Source organism: Sabethes cyaneus, chromosome 3 (genome assembly GCF_943734655.1).
Source record: "Sabethes cyaneus chromosome 3, idSabCyanKW18_F2, whole genome shotgun sequence".
Taxonomy (NCBI): Eukaryota; Metazoa; Arthropoda; class Insecta; order Diptera; family Culicidae; genus Sabethes; species Sabethes cyaneus.
This window is the reverse complement of record NC_071355.1, coordinates 60,267,321-60,273,320: the sequence shown is the minus strand read 5'-3', so window position 1 is coordinate 60,273,320 and position 6,000 is coordinate 60,267,321.

The following is a 6,000-nucleotide window of genomic DNA, read 5'->3' as shown; positions in this document are numbered from 1 at the left end:
GAACGTCTCTCAGTACTCAGCTAACAAATACACAGCAAAAAATCACGCAAACATAGAAACAAAAAAAAACTGGATGCTACAAGCTTACGGGGCCGGATTCGCCGGAATGGATTGGGACAAAAAATTGTTCCTTGCGGCGACGAAGACGACGAAAGCGGGGGGAGGGGGGGACTTGGTTCTCTGTGGGGACAAGGAATGGAACACTACAGCGGTGTCAGCACACGGCTTACGGGTATAGTGCTGCATGGTCGGTCGGTTAGTCAATGTGGAATGATGAAGTATAGAGGAAAATTAAAAGACGGAAAAATGATGCTTCATACTGACGTCGGCCAACTTGGACGGTAGAAGTACGATTTGGCAAGAAAGGGAAAGGTACACCAGAATGATTACTGGATGCTGCTGCAGCTGCTCCACTCCGTTATCCTCCGTCAAAAGGGGGATCATACCAACTTGCGTTTCCTGGCCGAGCCGGGCTGGACGATTACACGCGGATAGCAGCACGTTGGAGTTCCGTCGAATACAAAAGAAAGGAAAGATTCTCGCTTTCACTCTACAGATGGATGCAGTAGATTTAATGGAGGAACAAGAAACTGATTACGGAGAAAAATGCTCGGAATCTGATCTAATCACACACAACAAGAGAACGAAGAAATGTGTTATTAAATGCGAGGCCCAGAAATGAAAATACCAAAACATTAACGTGATTTAAGAGAAGCAACATCGACGGGAAATTCCAGATAAAAAAAACTATCGCAATAATAGATTCATGCAAATCGTGCAGTCAGTAATGACATCGAGAAAAACTGTGCCTAATATTGTTTTTGTAGTTTTGAAGTTACTATAAAGGTAGGATAGGGCCGCCTTACGTCTACGTACCTTGAAATGAATTACACCGAACAGATAAATTAACTCCAAATGCTGCTTTTACCATAAATTTTTACTAAATTCAGTAATAAGCAGGAATACTGCGAAAATATTGCTTTCATTTCCGCTGAACTGTTTAAAACATTTCTAATCCGCAATGGAAATGACATAATCGGTGTCAATCAGTAATTTTACCAATTGATGGTAAGATGGCTTTGATGTCATATCCATGTTATTTTCTCTCTGCTGATGTAATGAAAAAGGATTAGCTCGAAATTGGCGAGCACAATTTAAGACAAAAAGTAATTAATGATGGAAAAATTAATTACTTAAAACCAGGGTTTATGGCTAATCATCCTGCATTTATATTTGATAACAGTAGTAATCAAAGATGAAAGATTAGATTTTACAAAACTGGCATTTGTCAGAAAACTGTATCTTTGTTCTAACATTTGTCGCAAACTGCCGGTATATCCCTTTAAGCCCGAGCCCTCACAATTGTGTAGGCGAGACATGACTACTTTTAAAAAAAATTCCTTTCCTTTCTAAACGTCGTACTTTTACAGATATGGCCCCAATCTCTTGTGTAAACATCGTAACTCGTAAAAAAATAGAAAATAGCTGAAAAGAAGTTTTCTTTTGTGTATGGATTAATTATTGTCTAGTCTTCAAAATCTTGTGAAAACAGCAAAAAGTTTTATCTGTCGTATTTTCTTATTGGATCCGTATTTCGAAATTGCTTAGATAAAAAATTATTGGTAATAAGTATTTCTAATTGATGTAATTAAAAATTTACGCGAAATAACTTTTACAACTTACTTATGCACATTGTTTTTCATACCTACACAATTGTGTAGGTTCGGGCTTATTGCATACCTACTTTAACCTTTACGTTCCCGGCGGGACTTCAAAAATTAGTGTACTTGCCGTTACACTTTTGGCTCTATCTTTACTATTTTTTGATCGATTTTTATACAACTTGTCTTCAAAGAACCACCTTAGATTGACCTTCAATGAAAAAATATATTAGCAAATTTTGGATCCATTTTCCCAGAGATATTCCAGATCGCAGTGGGATTATTTTTTCACGTCATAAGTAATAGATGAAATAAAACGAAATTTGCTGCTGCCATCTCATTTTGAATCAGTAAGAATGAATACATTATACTGTAGAGCAGCGGTTCCCAAATGGGGGTTCGCGAACCCCCAGGGGTACGCCAAAACTTTAGTTCGCTTCAGAATAGTATACGGAAATCCGTCAGGGGGTACGCGAACCGAAAAAAGGTTGGGAACCGCTGCTGTAGAGCATTCGTTCATGCTCCACACTACGGAACCTCCGTTTGGAGTACTACCAGAACCTAAAACTGGTCATTTATAAATTGTAAAATAATTAAGAAATGTGGCAAATGTTGTATTCAACTACGGTATTTTCTAAGACAAATTCTTGGATCAACATTTGAATGTTTTAAGCCAATCTGGACGTTCCGGTATATCTGTTGTATTAAGATTAGTAAAAACTTAACTTGCAAAAAGTTGCGCGTATTTCCATAGCTACGTAGCGACCGTTCCGCTGCTTCAGAAGCTGAAGTTTATGAGCCTCGAAGCGATGATCTCGCTCTAAACTAAACGGGGTCAACCCTATTCAATTCTTTGGACTTCTTTACACAAAATAATTAGGTTTTTCATGTTTTGTTTTTTCAAAACCTGGCTTGGTATAGTCCAAAAAGGGTAAAAAATGTTAAAAATAGGGGAAAATGAGCAAAATGGGACACTTCCCGATGACAAACAGGAAAGCGGTGGGCACCATTCGATTCTCCGGAAAATTTTACATAAGATCACCTACATTTTATCAGCCTGAAGGCCGTATCTTAATTGCATCCGTTTTTTCGACTCGTTTTTGCCCATAGTGCAATGGTATAAGATAAGGCCAAACCCACACAATTGTGTAGGTTGCTAAATTTAGCAAACATTTATTGCAATGTGTAGAATACACTAGTTTTGGTATCTCGAGCGATAAAAAAAATTTATATTGATCCAAAAACCAAAAATATCGTAACTAAACCCCTCCGTGCTTAAAGGGATATATCGGTGAGCTCAAATCCGGTACAGGTTTGGCATGTCGTTGCCATCCAATTACCCATCTAGAAATAGCTCCTATCTTCCCAACTATCCCAACAGCAAATATTATTTTTATTAAATAAATTCAATCAAAAAATTGAAAGAATTGAATTGAATTGAATGTGGACGAACAAATAAATAAAATATACGGGAAAATCATATGGGCACACTTTTGGTTTACAGACATTTGAACGTAAAAAATGAGATAAGAACGTGAAAAACATAGAGAGCGTTACTGCAAGGGCGATTGATCAATTCGTATTAAATTTTGGAAAATTGAATGTGAGGCGGAATAAGCAATTTTACCAATTTTAGTCCAAATCGCAGATGATCGATTGCAACCGAAGGGGGTCACTTGAAATGGACGAGATGAGTGGAGAAATACCGCTACTTTCTTTACCTTGTATTCAAAGTTGACGAATCTACAGTGTGACACATATATATTCGAACGAAAATCATTTTATGCTTGCAACGGCATATACAATCAATACAATCAAACCATGTATCTGTCATCATAACTTAACTCTTACTTGACGTAGTTTCATTTTCGAGTTGTGTCTCGTTCGGTGTAAACGCACCAGTGTTCGAGTTACGGTCGTTGATAATAAATAAATTTCGAAACAGTGCAGCATACGGCATTATTTTTCGTGACCTCAAACATCTCGGCATAATAAGAGGATTTGCATATTATACAATAAAAAGATTCATCGAGCTAGGATCTGTTCAAAACCGTAAAAAACCAGAAGAAAACGAAGTGTTCAAACTGCATAGGTCAAAAAGGTTGCTCGAGAGCGAATTCGGCCGCACGGAAAATGGCAGTTAAGCTGAATATCAACAGGGAATCTCTTCGTCGAATTTTGAAAATGGATCTGGATGTGAAAGCATTCAAAAAACGTTAAATCCATGAATTAATGGAAGCTACAAAACAAAAACGACAGGAAAGATGCAAACTGCTGCTACGTCGGCACGGTGATTCCGAGGTGATCTTTTCTGATGAGAAGTTGTTTGTTCTTCAAACCCCGCATCATGCCCAAATTGATCGGTTGTGGTCGGTTTCGATCATCGACGTTCCAAAGCACAAACGGAATCTACCACGATACCAAAATTCATCAGCGGTCATGGTATGGGGAGGCATTTCAAAGAAAGGGAAACTTGTTCTTGTATTTATTGTAAAGGGTGTGAAAGTTAATGCAAAATACTATCTAGAAATGGTTTCAGAACCAAATTTGATGTCTTACGTTCAGTGAATGTATGGTGAAGAATAATACTGCTTGCAACAGGATGGAGGTCCAGCCCGCACTGCAAATCTTGTGCAAACGTGGTACAAAGCCAATCTGACGGATTTCATGCCGAAAAAGGAATGGCCTCCAAGTTTCTCTGATTTGAACTTCTTGATTTTTGTATATGGGGATACATGCAGCAGAAGCCCAAGGATTTTAAATATCATAATTTGGATGAATTTAAGATAGTTATCGACAAGATATGGGTGATACTATGATGGAAGTAGTGTATGCGGCATGTAATGACTACAAAATGCGTTTGAAGTGTGTTATCCAGGTAAAAGGCAATTCAATAGATTAATGATTGTTTGTTGCGTTCTGTATCCATGGGCAAACAACTTCTTTTTTTTAATACCCTCCTCTGACCCTCACACCAAAGAGCTCATAATGAGAACCCCCTGGTAGTGGACACATTCAAAAAAATATATATCAAAATAACAACGCGGAGTATTTAGTTAAACAAAAAACAAAGTGAGATCCAAATGGAACTTAGTACCTTCGAAGGGATTCACGTAAAACAGTAAAACGAGAAAAGAAACATATAACTTTATAGTGAAGTCGTTTGTGGCACAGAAAACTACTACTATAATCGAGATGTAGGGAAAAAAAACTAGCAGAAGCCAGAAAAAAACCTACATGTATAACTGGTTGACACGTTAAATAATATACTCATTTACCTTCCTTATTATATACTGTTTTAGCTTGCTTTTCATAAGGACACTATTTCTTATTGTTTTTATTTCATTTGGAAGGAAAAACTACTTTGATGGACCATAATTAGTAATACGTTGTAGACCCAAGTTGGTAGATGCTCTGCTTCTTAATAACTCATTCGAATGTCTAGTATAGGGATAGTTTCACCTGATCGTAAACATAATATTACGACGGAAATGTCGGTTATGTGCGGCATTATGTACAAACATGATAGTTTGAGAGTCGCGCAATCCTAAGATGGGTATAATTTTATGATCTAAGCTTGTATAAAGCGAATACGTCGAGAATAAATGCCGTAAATTGAAGATTATTTTCAAGATTATTTTTATACATCTGTTTTGCAAGGTTTGGATCTTTTTAAGTGACCCCAGACAATGACTAAATACTGAAATATAGAGTAAATACACGCATAATAAAATTTTAGCAATGATTTATGCGGCACCAAGCAGCGTACTCTTTTCATAAGACCACATAGCGACGAAAATGGATGCTGGATACATGCTTAATATGTGTGCCCCAGGAAAGACAAGAGTCTAAATACAGTGCTAAATACTTAAAAGACACAACTTTTTCAATACTCAAATTGCCGACGAGTGGATCAGGATGTTGACAGATTTTTTTCGCGACGAGTGAAACAGTATGTGTTTTGTTTTCGATAGGTTCAACGAGAGTTAATTACCATTAAAAAATTCAATAAGAGTTGATGAATCCGATTCTATGTCTTTACGATGGACTGAACATTAGCGCGAGGGTAAAACAATGCCGTATCGTCCGCAAAGAGTTTAGGTATGCCTTGAAGTTGTAAGTTTCCAATATCATTAATCAAGACCAAAAACAATAGAAGACCTATGTTACCACCTTGCGGAACTCCAATGTCAATCGATCGTAAAGTACTATGAAGTACTAAAATTCGAAATAAAGCATTTATTTACAAAAATATATGGCTTTGCTTTTGATCGAATATACATGTGTCACACTGTATAACAGATCATTAGATCAAAGGCTAATGTAAACTGCATTTCTG